The following is a 15661-nucleotide window of genomic DNA, read 5'->3' as shown; positions in this document are numbered from 1 at the left end:
CCCCCCCCCCCCCCCCCCCCCCCCCCCCCCCCCCCCCCACCCCCCCCCCCCCCCCCCCCCCCCCCCCCCCCCCCCCCCCCCCCCCCCCCCCCCCCCCCCCCCCCCCCCCCCCCCCCCCCCCCCCCCCCCCCCCCCCCCCCCCCCCCCCCCCCCCCCCCCCCCCCCCCCCCCACCCCCCCCCCCCCCCCCCCCCCCCCCCCCCCCCCCCCCCCCCCCCCCCCCCCCCCCCACCCCCCCCCCCCCCCCCCCCCCCCCCCCCCCCCCCCCCCCCCCCCCCCCCCCCCCCCCCCCCCCCCCCCCCCCCCCCCCCCCCCCCCCCCCCCCCCCCCCCCCCCCCCCCCCCCCCCCCCCCCCCCCCCCCCCCCCCCCCCCCCCCCCCCCCCCCCCCCCCCCCCCCCCTCTCTCTCTATCTCAGTTGTCTGACTCAAAAGGGAGAAAAAAAATCAAGAAGGAAAAGCCTCCCACGATAACATGAGTCATACTAGAGAAAAACTCAACAAACAACAAACAAACAAATGTCTAAAAAGGGTTATTGAGCGGCGACACACAGGCTGGTGAAACAAACTGAGGCAGAAAACAAATAATAGTTCATCAAAATAAACTATAGACTACGTATGGAGAAATCTCTTTGGCCCGTCTACGTTGATGTTTCAACAGCATTTGACTAATCTCTCCAATGTGGTATATCTGTACTAAAACGTTTTTTTTTWATGGAGTCAAGCAATCTCCAGGGTTATCCACATACTTTTGCATATATAGTACATGTGTGTGTTTTCTCTACATGTTCGCGCCTCTCCCTGTAGGCTTCACTGACGCTCCTTGGCTGCAACTCTTCTAATTTAGTGTACCCATGTGGAACTCCTGGTCCCTGGCAGCGTTTGGAACTGCCGATCTACAGGCAAGAACGGCAAGTTCATCTCAGCCTATGCTGCCCTTCAGTCCCTTGACTCTTTGGCCCTGACGGAGACATGGATCACCCCAGAGCACACTGCTACTCCAGCTGCTCTCTCTTCATCCGATTACTCTTTCTCTCGTAGTCCGAGAGCATCTGGTTGTAATTCCTCCTCAACTGAGATTCTCTTTTCCTCCTCTCTCACCTGYCCATCTCCTCATTTGAATTCCATGCTGTCACTGGTCCACTCAAGCCACCCACATTGTCATCTATCACCCACCAGGTGCCCTTAGAGAAATTGACACCTTGATAAGATCCTTTCCTGAAGATCGCTCACCACTCTTCGTACCTGGCGACTTCAACCTCCTGACGTCTGCCTTCGATTCATTTCTTTCCGACTCTCTCCTTCCCCTCCTTGCCACATTTGACCTCACCCTTTCCCAGTCCCCTTCCACTCACAAGGCAGGCAATACGCTTGACCTCATCTTAACTAGAGGCTTGTACACCTACTAATCTCACTGCAACCGCCATCCAGGTTTCTGATTACTCATTTGTTTCCTTTTCTGTCTCCCTTTCCTCCAACCCTAGCTACTTAACCCCTACCAAGATGGTAATGCGCTTTTGCAATCTTTGCTCTCCGTCTCCCACTACGCTCTCCTCTTCGATCATCTCTCCCTTCTGCTAAACTAAACTTCCAGAGGACCTATCATCCTTTCACTCCTTCCTCTCTACCTTCATCTGTAAGCCAGATTCCTTCACTCTAAATTTCAAGCTTCTGCCTCTAACCCTAGGAAACTCTTTTCCACCTTCTCCTCCCTCCTTAATCCTCCACCTTCCTCCCTCCCTGTGGACGACTTTGTCAACCACTTTGAAAAGAAGGTTGACGGCATCCGACCCCATCCCCTCCTCCCTTCCCCAGTCCATCTCTGGAGACCTTCTCCCATTCCTCACTTCCCTCATCAACTCATCCCTGATCACCGGCTGCAGCCCCTCTGCGTACCTGGCAGATATCTCAGCTTGGATGTCGGCCCACCACCTCAAGCTCAACCTCGACAAGACAGAGCTGCTCTTCCTCTCCGGAAAGGCCTGCCCACTAAAAGACCTCTCCATCACGGTTGACAACTCCACGGTGTCCCCCTCCCAGAGTGTAAAGAACCTTAGCGTGACCCTGGACAACAAACACCCTGTCGTTCCGTACAAACATCAAAGCAGTGACTCGCTCCTGCAGGTTCATGCTTTACAACATCCGTAGAGTACGACACTACCTCACACAGGAAGCGACGCAGGTTCTAATCCAGGTACTTGTATTCTCCCGTCTGGACTACTGCAACTCTCTGTTGGCTGGGCTCCCCGCTTGTCCCATCAAACCMCTGCAACTCATCCAGAACGCTGCAGCCCGCCTGGTGTTCAACCTTCCAAGTTCTTCCATGTCACCCAGCTCCTTCGCACACTCCACTGGCTTCCAGTTGAAGCTAGCATTCCACTACAAGACCATGGTACTTGCCTATGGAGCAGCAAGATGAATTTCCCCCCCCTACCTTCGGGCTATGCTCAAACCTTACACCCCAACCCGAGCACTCCGTTCTGCCACCTCTGGTCTCTTGGCCCTTTCACCCCTACGGTAGGGCAGCTCCCGATCAGCCCAGTCCAAGCTCTTCTCTGTCCTGGCACCCCAATGATATCCTACTTTATTGAGGAGAAATGTACTTACTATGACTGTGACATGTGGTCGTTCCACCCGTCTGCTAAATGACTCAAATGTACAATATAACGCTGGGAGAGGCAGACAGACTCAGGCTTCCTGTGTCAGATAAAAGTCTCTCTCCTCGTTCTTTTTCGGGTGCGAGAGAGTGGGCAAGCAGGGAGGCGGGCAGGCAGGCGGGGGATGGGGAGGTGGTTGTGTGGTGAGCGAGGGGAGGGAGTTGTGAGGCTAGGCGATACAGACAGCGGCGGCTGTTGCCCAACCAGCCAGCCAGCCAGCCAGCCCCAGTTTCATAATCTCTGTTGACAAAACAGAAGTGCAACGCGTCCCGGTCAGATCATGTAAACACCCAGTAGGAACATGAGACAGTCAGACCTGCCGTCTACAGCCGTGCTGATGTTTAGCTCACTGCTCTGACAATGACTGGCTGTAGTCAGGTTGGTGACCTCCACTATAATTAGCCCATACCGGGCCAAAGTTAAGCAAAATCCATATCGCATTGGGTTGATACTAGAGAATGATTGGTATGCAGGACTGACTGAGGCATTATGGGTAGAGGAGTCTTTCTGGTGATCTAAGTCCGTGTGACACGATGCGGCAGAATCCCAGAGTCACCTGCAGATATCCCACTTCTCTACTCTACCCCCTCCTCTCCATAACCATCATTCTATCCTCCCGCTCTTCCCCTGATCTACTCCTCTCCTCCCCCTGCTCTCTATATACCACCTCTAAAGGCATACTCTCCCCCACCTCTCTTCCTACACCACCACTATCCCTCTCTTCACTTGAGTGCGGGTGTGTTTCTGTCACCTGCAGACTAGGGTAAAGATTAATGCTTTATTTCTGTCTCTATGGCAGGCAGAGCAGGGAGACTAATTAGATTTTCTCCTGCTGCCTCCCCAGCAGCCTCTCTCTCATTCCACCTTTCTCTCAACCTCCCTCTCTCTACCACGAAATCTGCCCTCCCACTCTCATCCCTTCCCTCTTTCGGGCTCTCTCGCTACCCTCTGTATCTCTCACCCAATTCTTCTTTCTTTCGCTGGGAACCTGTACCATCTCTCAGGGGAGAACGCTTTGAAACGCAATATGACAAATCCAAAATGGCTCCTGGAGGTAATGGCCCATCGATCTAAATGACCGCGTCCTCTCTCGTCGCTCAACCTCTACGGTCTGGCCAAGGGGGTCAGAAAGAATGTTTTTGCTGCAGAACAGATGAGTAAAAAGTCAACAATAGAGATCCCACTCCATTTTCACTCTCTGTCTACAACAAATTATAGGCCTAGTCCACCTAAACAGGTAACCATGCCAACAGCCGTGTGATGACAAGTGACCCACCTTGTGACGGAGCTTGGAGTGGACGAGACGAGTTCTCTCTTGGAGATAATGGTCCTATTCTGGACCGGTCTACTGGTCTTCTACGCTGGTGTCTATAAAACACACACACAATAATAATAATAATAAGCACTTTTGCCAGACATTTTATATTCCGTTATGTTGTCAAAATGATGTTTATACGTTATTAATCAAGTTGTTAATGACCACCCAGGAAACATCATTCACATGGTAATGAGGAGCAGGAGACATGAGGCAGGCAGCCCGGGGCTCTCGGTAAACGTAGGACGCTTCGCGTGAACGCGCTTTCACACGCGCAGACTAATGTACGTACACACACACAACTTCTGAATCCCGAAAAAAGGGTGTGACACGATTTGGACAGCAAGTACAGAAGTATTAGAGAGAGACCGAGGGGTGAGCGGCTGAGTGCGTGTGAAACCAAGCCAACACGCACAGACAGACCACTGGCTTAGATTCGACCGCCATCCTAACAATGTTGCCTTTTCATTTTTGTCCTGGTCTGAAATACAGAGAGGAAGAAGCGCCTCGAAAGAAGAGAGTACCATCCTCTTGGGGTAAAGGAGTGTGTAACCATGGTGAGAGGTAGGCGTTTCCATGACACCCTGCCGTCAGCGTGAGCGAGCGAGACGGCCAAACCACTGGGATGTCTCATGTTCCTCTGTGTACGCGCATGTGAGTGTGCGTACGTGTGTGTGTGTGYGTATGTGTGTGTGTGTGCATTTCACTCAGTCTACACCTTGTTGTTTACGAAGCATGTGACAAATAACATTTGATTCGATTTCTGTTGTGCTTTAGAGTGTGTAATGCACGAGTGTATGCACGTGAGAGAGAGAGAGAGAGAGAGACAGAACATGTGCCTGCATGTATAGGTTTGTACATCAGTGAGAGTGTGTGTGCCTGTGTGTGTGTACGTGTGTACGTGTGTGTGAGCGCGTGCGTGCCTGTGTGCCATACAGCATCCAGCCTGACCGTTGGCGGCACCTCGTGATGAGGACCAGATGGGGGCTGTCAGGGGGTCTCTAGTTTTGGTGACGTATGGATCCTCAAAACCAACAAAGACCCACCTTCAGTCGATGGGTTTCCTATTAATTGAGAGGCGGGAAATAGAGAGAAATAGAGTGAGCGAAAGAGGGACCGGTTAACCACAGTGGATTTATAGCGTGTCCGTGACAAAAGGGGAATCAACTTTTTTGACAAACATTTTCTGCTACACACACACACACACACACACACACACACACACACACACACACACACACACACACACACACACACACACACACACACACACACACACACACACACACACGGACTTCCAGTGAGTGTTTAAGCATTGGGGGTAAAAAAGGGGACAGAGAGGCCTTCAGTGGGATCATTAATGCACCATTGTGCTCGACTCGCATCAACTCTGAGCTTTAGCAAAGCCATAAAGAACAGCACTAATAAAATGCTCCAGTCGTTAGCTGCATGTGTCGCTTGTGTATACATGTTAGGCCTTGAAGAACAGTGAGAACGAGCTTAAGATGCATCGAGTGTGTGTTCAGCTTACAGGCACGGAGGCACGCTCTCTCTGAGGCTTTTCCAGACCCCTCTTCTCATCTACACTCTGTTTAGCCCACTCTGCTCCTCAATTACACTTTGCACAAAAAGAGCCTGTGCTTTAACTATAAAAGAGACTGGGAGTGTGCGCGTGCGTCCCTTTACGCGCATGAAGCCGCCGCAGCGGCATATAACCACACAAATCACTAAATTATTCACATCGTCTCACCTTGGTCTTGTTAAACAAACACCATTAAAGTCCAAAGTGATTTGAAGACAGATAAAGGATTGTTCCCCTTAATAATTACAGTCTTTAGTCCCATTCTGCGCTCGGCGCCCGGTGGGTCCGCCTGTCATCCATGTCTGCCCTCAACAACACAGCCCAAGGCTCAGCTAAATAATGGAGAGAATGTGGAAGAGGAGGGAGGGAGGAGAAAGAGATGACTTGGATCTCAGACTGGGACTGAGGGGAAAATCTGGAGAGTCAACTGGCGAGTCAGACAGTATAGAGGTAGGGAGGCTCCAGGTGCAGCAGGGAAGCATGGTCCACCTGCCTGTCTTCCTGCCTGCCTGTCCCTGCAAAAGACTGCCACAGGTAGAATGGGGAGATCAGTCTCAGTCAATGCAGGCGAAGTCTATGTGTTCGTCTGTCCATCGGCCTGTCTGTCTGTTTGCACCTGGAAGTCTGCCTGCTGTTGCATAAGGGCAGGCAGCCAGCAGACACACCTCGACTCAAAACACATTCATACCATAACGGACAATCACGACAACGCTTCGGGGCAGAGCACATTTGTGTAGCGAGCAAACGACATACTAAAAAGGGCCAATGATATACTCTCGCACATACAGTAAGAAGCTCACCCATTCTGTCTCTCTCTGCTTACTCTTTCGTTGTTTCTTTCTCTCATGTGTCTTCTACATACTTCTCTAAGTCTTTTTCCCTGTTCCACTGTCCACCCCTCCCTCCATTTCTCTCTCTCTCTCTCTCTCGTTCCTGTCTTTAATAATGGAACTCTGTCTTTTTCTCCTTCTGTCTGACTTTCTTTTTCTCTGTGTGTTCTGGCACAGAATAAGGGAGACTGTTTCGGCGTTAGCCAGCACACACAAGCAGCCGAGTAAGGCCCACATAAAGCTACAGTATGTGTGTGTGTGTGTGTGTGTGTGTGTGTGTGCGTGTGCGTGTGCGCTCTGGGTGACTCTGCTTTAGCTGAGCCCTATTCCCCTCCAACAAAACCGGCACTTACACACTAGTAGAATAGGAGCCAAGCTACATGTTGGCCCCTGGCCTCCCCTTCAACAAATCACACCACAGAGGCTAATAAATAAAAAAATTACAAATGGATCCACAGCTCAGCTTCACAAAGGAGGGGCTACCAGAGAGGGGGGAGTGGGGGAAGGCCATCTTGAAATCTACACTCTCCCCAAGTTCATCAACAACAAAAAAAGGAGCTTGTACAAAAACGGACCACTGACTCAATTTACGACACGAGACGCGGGTGACCGTCTCCACTGTACTACGTCCCTAATTCCAGCCAATCAGAAAGGGAGTAGCAACATTTGGAGACACAGTGAGGGCCTTCATTGGATGCTCTCCTCGAGTAACCCACTCAGTGTGAACAAATGAAGACTGCAGAGAGCAAAGATTTGGCCGTGACTAACTCTGTGTTTGGAACAAACACCATCACCAACTCTTACCAACAATACATCCACAGACAGGGACAACTTAACACACAGAAAGAGGAGGGTGAAATAAATGGACCGGTCCCAGATCTGTATGTGCCTCAGGGGCAATTCCACGGAAATGGAATTGTGCATGAGACTCCGATTTTTCACTTTCAAACCATTGATTCCAAAAGTGCAACAAACCATACGACTCTATGCATAAATGACTCCTTTTAACARTTTACACCGAACATTTTACAAAAACACATTCACTTTATTGGTTATTGAACTACAGTAAGTGGATTTACACCCAGTAACGGAATATTATCATGGGTCAATGATCTGTACTACACAGAAATGCATAATTATGGATATGAATATCATTCTCTTCATGGTGATGTATCCTAATAGCTCCTTTGCATAGTTGGGTATTATCTGACACACTGGATAATTTAATGAGCCCCGCCCCACAAACAAGACCAAATTTGGTTGGTCCGAACGGGACCAAATCTGAACCAATCATAGACGTTTGGCTTGGGCGGTATACCACATATACAGTGCCTTCGGAAAGTATTCAGACTCCTTGACTTTTTCCACATGTTGAAGCATCTGTTGGCAGCGATTACAGCCTCGAGTCTTCCTGGGTATGACGCTACAAGCTTGGCACACATGTATTTGGGGGTTTCTCCCATTCTTCTCTGCAGATCTTCTAAAGCTCTGTCAGGTTGGATGGAGAGCGTTGCTACACAGCCATTTTCTGGTCTCTTCAGAGTTGTTCGATCGGGTTCAAGTCCAGGCTCTGTCTAGGCCACTCAAGGACATTCAGAGACTTGTCCCGAAGCCACTACTGCATTGTCTTGGCTGTGTGCTTAGGGTCGTTGTCCTGTTGGAAGGTGAACCTTCGCCCCAGTCTGAGGTCCTGAGTGCTCTGGAGCAGGTTTTCATCAAGGATCTCTCTGTACTTTGCTCCGTTTATCTTTGCCTCGATCCTGACTAGTCTCCCAGTCCCTGTCTTTGAAAAACATCTCCACAGCATGATGCTGCACCGTAGGGATGGTTCCAGGTTTCCTCCAGACGTGACACTTGGCATTCAGGTCAACGAGTTCAATCTTGGTTTCATCAGACCAGAGAATCTTGTTTATCATGGTCTGAGAGTCTTCAGGAGCCTTTTGGCAAAATCCAAGCGGGCTGTCATGTGCCTTTTACTGAAGAGTTGATTCCATCTGGCCACTCTACCATAAATGCCTGATTGGTGGAGTGCTGCAGAGAGGGTTGTCCTTCTGGAAGGTTCTCCTATCTCCACAGAGAAACTCTAGAGCTCTGTCAGAGTGACCATCGGGTTCTTGGTCACCTCCCTGACCAAGGCCTTTCTTCTCCCCCGATTGCTCAGTTTGGCCAGTCAACTAGCTCTAAGAAGAGTCTTGGTGGTTCCAAACTTCTTCCATTTAAGAATGATGGAGGTCACTGTGCTCTTGGGGACTTCAATGCTGCAGGAAATGTTTTGGTACCCCATCCCCAGATCTGTGCCTCGACACAATCCTGTCTCTGAGCTCTACGGACAATTCCTTCGACCTCATGGCTTGGTTTTTGTTCTGACATGCCTGTTTTTGATTTGTCATTATGTGGTATTGTGTGTAGACTGCTGAGGATTTTTTTATTTAATCCATTTTAGAATAAGGTAATGTAACAAAATGTGGAAAAAGTAAAGGGGTCTGAATACTTTACGAAGGCACCGGGATATTTATAAAAAGCCACAGGATGGTTTTCACAATACCATCAAAACTATTTATTTGAAGTTTTTCAATATATCAGAATATTTCTAGCTACTTTTTAAGTTGATACCTGCACTCAACTATCTCGTAATAATACGTAATACGTAATAATATTATTACTCCTCCACCAAACTTTACAGTTGGCACTATGCATTGGAGAAATTAGCGTTCTCCTTTCATCCACCAAACACAGAATTGTCCCTCGAACTGCCAGATGGTGAAGTGTGATTCATTACTCTAGAGTCCAATGGCGGCGAGCTTTACATCACTTTACGTCGACACTTGGCATTGCGCATGGTGATCTTAGGCTTGTGTGCGACTGCTCGACCACGGAAACACATTTCATGAAGCTCCTGAAGAACAGTTCTTGTGCTGATGTTGCTTCCAGAGGAAGTTTGGAGTGTTGCAACCGACAGACAATTTTTACAGCACTCAGCACTTGGCGGTCCCATCGAGGAGCTTGTGTGGCCTACCACTTCACAGCTGAGCCGTTGTTGCTCCTAGACGTTTCCACCTCACAATAACAGCACTGGGGCAGATCTAGCAGGGCAGACATTTGACGAACTGACTTGTTGGAAAGGTGGCATCCTATGACGGTGTCACGTTGAAAGTCTCTGAGCTCTTCAGTAAGGCCATTCTACTGCCAATGTTTGTCTATGGAGATTGCATGGCTGCGTGTTCAATTTTATACACCTGTCATCAACGGGTATTGCTGAAATAGCCGAATCCACAAATTTGAAGGGGTGTCCATATACTTTTGACCATGTAGTGTAATTTATCCTAAACTAAATAGAAGTGTTGATATTAGTTGGCAGGGGTCTTTACTTCAACATTGTTGTGTTTTCATGTATTTCTAATACCTTTCTGGTAGATATTTTCTAAGATTCCTTTTCCATCTGTTTGACCAGAAATCAAAGCATTTGCTTATTCCCAATATTTCAGATATAAAATGGTTGAAACATTTATCTATGCCTTATTTTCAAAAAAATATAGGTTCAGCTTTCAAATGACACTAGATTTGACATGCTCCTATGAACGTCACATGTTGGTGCTCATGGGTCCTTTTACATGGAAATGCCCTTTGTGAACTTCTCTGACTATCATTGCCATGCCATAATATCTGATCTAGGACCTGGTTAAGATAACTCCTCGCTGCCGTCCTGAGATCAGAAATAACTCTGCTAGCAGGCGGCAGCCCAGGGTGTGTCTACCGTGGCTGTTGCCACCAAACAACCATTTACATATTCAAAAAATAAGGAAATAGGCCTTTGCATGAGTCATCCCTTCCAAGAACCTACAGTACAGTACCTACTGCAACTCCAACAGCCCTAACCTTAACTCAACAGTCAAGTTATATATATATATATATATATATATATATATATATATATACACACACACACAGAGAGAAGACTCAAAGTTTCTAAGTCCTACGTAATGATGAAACAGTTTGGTGGTAGAAACTCTCCCGCGGAACTGAGTAGTTTTGTAGTCAGATATAACTGTTGTCATCCTACACAAAAGTTCACCATACACAACAGGAGAAGTAAGTCGTTGAGCTAATCTACAATCCAATTAGCTAGTTTACCACCCACCTTCCCTAGAATGGGCCAACTGGAGTTCAACCTTCCCTAGAATGGGCCAACTGGAGTTCAACCTTCCCTAGTAATGGCCAGCGGAGTTACCTTCCACTAGACATGCCAACTGAGTCAAAACTCCCTAGAAATGGGCCCTGGATCAAACCTTCCTGAAGAAAAAAACAAGTTCAACCTTCCCTAGAATTGGCCAACTGGGTTTCAACTTCTAGAATGGCCAACTGAGAGTTACAACCTTAACCTAAATGCCAACTGGAGTTCACCTCCCCTAGAATGGCCATGGGTAACCTTCCTAAATGGGCCCAACGAGTCACCTTTCCCTAGAATGGGCCCAATGGAGTTCAACCTTCCCTAGAATGGCCAACTGGGTTCAACTTACCTATGCACTGAGTCATTCCTGTGCCAACTTGGGGTCAACCTATTCCTAGAATGGCCAAACTGCAGTTCAACTTCCCTAATGGGCCAACTGGAGTTTCACCTTCCTAGAATGGCCAACTGAGTTAACCTTCCCTAGATGCAACTGATCAACTCTTCCCTAGAATGGCCAACGAGGTTCAACCTTCCTAGAATGGGCCAACTGGAGTCAACACTTCCTAGAATGCCACACTGGGTTCAATCCTTCCTAAAGGCCAAGCTGCAGTTCAACCTCCCTAAAATGGAAACTGGGTCAACCTCCTTAGAATGGGACCAGCTGGAGTTTCACTCCTTCCCTAAATGGCAACGTTCAACTGTCCTAGGGCACTGGGTTTCAACCTCCCTAGAATGGGCAACATGGAGTTCAACCTTCCTAAATGGGCAAACTGGGTTCAACCTTCCTAGAATGGCAATGGGTTCAACCTTAGATGGGCAAACTGGGTTCAACTTCCCTAAATGGGCCAATGGGGTTCAACCTCCTAAAACAACTGCAGTTCAACAAAAGACCAAACATAAAAGGCAACTGGGTCTAACCTTACATAGAAGGATACAATTCAACTTGCCCTGAATCTGGGCAACTTGAGTCAATCCCTTCCCTAGAATGGGCCAACTGGAGTTCAACCTTCCCTAGAATGGGCCAACTGGAGTTCAACTGGCACTAGAGTTGCTGAAGCCACTGACTGCGGTCCAAACTGATCCAGTGTGTGTGTGTAGAGTAGAGCAACAATAGACCTACACTGAGCCAAAGCTGAGGCCAGCCATGTGCTGAGCATGTGTGTAAATGTGCACAGTGCTGCTAGTGTCAACGCCTGCACTGTTATAGACTGAGGAAGAGGGGGGGTGGGGTGGAAGAGGGAGAGTTATTTTGGAACTTTTGTGAGTGTAATGTTTACTGTTCATTTTTTATTTCACTTTTGTTTATGATCTACTTCACTTGCTTTGGCAATGTAAACATATGTTTCCTATGCCAACGACCGATTATGAATTTTTCAACGCGATACCGATACCGATTATTGGAGGACCAAAAAGCCAATACCGATTAATCTGATGATTTTTTTAACTATTTGTAATAATGACAATTACAAACAATACTGAATGAACACTTATTTTAAACTTAATATAATTACATCAATAAAATCTATTTAGCCTCAAATAATAATGAAACATGTTCAATTGGTTCAAATAATGCAAAAACAAAGTGTTGGAGAAGAAAGTAAAAGTGCAATATGTGCCATGTATGAAAGCTAATGTTTAAGTCTTCCTTGCTCAGAACATGAGAAATATGAAAGCTGGTGGTTCCTTTAACATGAGTCTTCAATATTCCCAGTAAGAAGTTTTAGGTTGTAGTTTATTATAGGAATATTAGGACTATTTCTCTCTATACCATTTGTATTTCATATACCTTTGACTATTGGATGTTCTTATAGGCACTTTAGTATTGCCAGTGTAACAGTATAGCTTCCGTCCCTCTCCTCACTCCTACCTGGCTCGAACCAGGAACACATCGACAACAGCCACGCTCGAGCAGCGTTACCCATGCAGAGCAAGGGGAACAAACTACTCCAACTCTCAGAGCGAGTGACGTTGAAACGCTATTAGTGCCACCCCGCTAACTAGCTAGCCATTTCAAATCAGTTACACCAGCCTAATCTCGGGAGTTGATAGGCTTGAAGTCATAAACAGCGCAATTGCTTGCTCGCAAACGCACGAAAGTGCTGTTGAATGAATGCTTACGAGCCTGCTGCTGCCTACCATCGCTCAGTCAGACTGCTCTATCAAATCATATCTTATTTATAACATAATAACACACAGAAATATGAGCCTTTGGTCATTAAAATGGTCGAATCCGGAAACTATCAATTTCGAAAACAAAACACTTAATCTTTCAGTGAAATACGGAACCGTTCTGGTGCTTCTGTCACCAACCAAGGAAGGGCCTACAGCAGCACTAAATCTTTCTGCACAGATTCTGACAGACCTGGGCCTGACAGTAAACTCAGTTAAGACAAAATAATGGTGGTCCAAAAAAGGTCCAGTTGCCAGGACACAAATACAAATTCCATCTAGACACCGTTTGCCATTAGAACACACAAAAAACTATACATACCTTGGCCTAAAACATCAGACCCACAGGTTAACTTCCAAAGCTGTGAACGATCTGAGAGACAAGGCAAGTAGGGCATTCTAATGCCATCAAAAGGAACATAAAATTCGACATACCAATTAGGATCTGGCTAAAATACTTGAATCAGTTATAGAACTCCATTGCCCTTTATGGTTGTGACGTCTGGGGGTCCGCACTCACCAACCAAGAAATTTCACAAAATGGGACAAACACAAATTGAGAATTAAGCCGATATCCGCTAATTATCAAAATCCAGAAAAGAGACGTTAAATTCAACAACCACCTAAAGAAAGCGATTCCAAACCTTCCATAACAAAGCCATCACCTACAGAGAGATGAACTGGAGAAGAGTCCCCTAAGCAAGCTGGTCCTGGGGCTCTGTTCACAAACACAAACAGACCCCACATAGTCCCAGGACAGCAACACAATTAGACCCAACCAAATCATGAGAAACAAAAAGATAATTTACTTGATACATTGGAAAGAATAACCGAAAAACAGAGCAAACTAGAATGCATTTGGCCTTAGAGAGTACACAGTGGCAGAATACTTGAACACTGTGACTGACCCAAACTTAAGGAACGCTTTGACTATGTACAGACTCAGTGAGCATAGCCTTGCTATTGAGAGAGGCCGCCGTAGGCAGACCTGGCTCTCAAGAGAAGACAGGCTATGTGCACACTGGCCACAAAATGAGGTGGAAACTGAGCTGCACTTTCTATCCTCCTGCCAAATGTATGACCATATAGAGACACATATTCCCTCAGATACACAGATCCACAAAGAATTCGAAAACAAACCCGATTTTGATAAACTCCATATCTACTGGGTGAAATACCACAGTGTGCATCACAGCAGCAATATTTGTACCTGTTGCCACAAGGGCAACCAGTGAAGAAACAAACACCATTGTAAATACAACCCATATTTTATGCTTATTTTATTTTCCCTTTTTGTACTTTAACCATTTCACATCGTTACAACACTGTATATATACACATAAGAATTTGTAATGTCTTTATTCTCCCGCAAAGAGGGCCTCAACATGGAAGTCACACATACACCCAAGCCGTGAGCGGGCAAACAGGCCCAACCCACCACTCTTACACTAGCCCAAGCCAATAGCATGTACCAGATGTTCAACAGGCTCTGCTCACACTTACTGGCCTGAGGCAAAACCACACGACCAACAACATTGGACACTTTATGGAACACAATGCCTTCACTATCTCATCCTGGAATATCCAAGGCCTGAGGTCATCTGCCTTTGGCCTAAAGAGCAGGAACCTGGACTTCAAAGAAATTAAAGTAATCGGAAATACAGACATTGTCATCATACAAGAAACATGGTATAGAGGAGACGGACCCACTGGTTGCCTTCTAGGTTACAGAGAGCTGGCAGTCCCATCCACCATACTAACAGGTGTGAAACAGTGAAGGGACTCAGGGGGTATGCTAATTTGGTATAGAGCAGACCTAACTCAATTAAATTAATCAAAACAGGAACATTTGGCTAGAAATTCAAAAGGAAATGATCTTAACAGAGAATAATGTCCTCCTGTGTGCTACCTATATCCCCCCACTAGAATCCCTATACTTTAATGAAGACAGCTTCTACATCCTGGAGGGGGAAATCAATCATTTCCAGGCCCAGGGACATGTACTAGTCTGTGGCGACCTAAATGCCAGAACCGGACAAGAATCTGACACCCTCAGCACACAGGGGGACAAACACCTACCTGGAGGTGACAGTATTCCCTCCCCCATATGCCCCCTTAGGCACAACTATGACATAATAACCAACGAAAATGGGTCACAACTCCTGCAGCTCTGTCGCACGCTGGGTATGTACATAGTCAATGTTAGGCTTCGAGGGGACTCCTATGGAGGTACACCTATAGCTCATCTCTTGGCAGTAGTACTGCAGACTACTTTATCACTGACCTCAACCCAGAGTCTCTCAGAGCATTCACAGTCAGCCCACTGACACCCTTATCAGATCACAGCAAAATCACAGTCTACTTGAACAGAGCAATACTCAAACCTGAGGCATCAAAGCCAAAGGAACTGAGTAATATTAAGAAATGCTATAGATGGAAGAAATGTAGTGTGGAAACCTACCAAAAAACAATTACACAACAACAAATTAAATCCCTTCTAGACAACTTCCTGGACCAAACGTTCCACTGTAATAGCGAAGGTGTAAACTTGGCAGTAGAAAATATTAACAGTATATTTGACCTCAAAAAAATTCAAAACAGAAAACTGAAGAAAATTAACAACAATGACAAATGGTTTGATGAAGAATGCAAAAACCTAAGAAAGAAACTGAGAAACCTGTTCAACCAAAAACATAGAGACCCAAAAAACCTGAGTCTACGTCTTCACTATGGTGAATCACTAAAACAATACAGAAATACACTACGGGATAAGAAGGAACAGCACATCAGAAATCAGCTCAATGTAATTGAAGAATCCATAGACTCTAACCACTTCTGGGAAAATTGGAAAACAAACACAAAGAATTATCTATCCAAAATGGAGATGTATGGGTAAACCACTTCTCCAATCTTTTTGGCTCTATAACAAAGTACAAAGAACAAA

The 15661-nt window shown here is 46.9% G+C and overlaps 1 protein-coding gene across 4 annotated transcripts in view; it reads right to left on the bottom strand.

Moving 5' to 3' along the window:
- LOC111966229 (nuclear receptor coactivator 3) overlaps positions 1 to 15661 on the bottom strand; it is a 114829-nt gene that overhangs the window by 42225 nt on the left and 56943 nt on the right. Inside the window, exon 2 of one of the 4 annotated variants that reach the window (XM_023990703.2) lies at positions 3930 to 4021. The exons of 1 other annotated variant lie outside the window; for it this stretch is intronic. The gene's annotated coding sequence lies outside the window, so the exon portion shown is untranslated. Of the gene's footprint in view, positions 1 to 2157; positions 2753 to 3929; positions 4022 to 15661 lie in introns of those variants that run through there. 2 more of the 4 variants (XM_023990705.2, XM_070444376.1) reach the window with 2 other exon arrangements.

The sequence above is a fragment of the Salvelinus sp. IW2-2015 genome, linkage group LG7 (genome assembly GCF_002910315.2).
Source record: "Salvelinus sp. IW2-2015 linkage group LG7, ASM291031v2, whole genome shotgun sequence".
In the NCBI taxonomy this organism is placed as follows: Eukaryota; Metazoa; Chordata; class Actinopteri; order Salmoniformes; family Salmonidae; genus Salvelinus; species Salvelinus sp. IW2-2015.
This window is presented reverse-complemented; position numbering and strand designations above follow the sequence as displayed.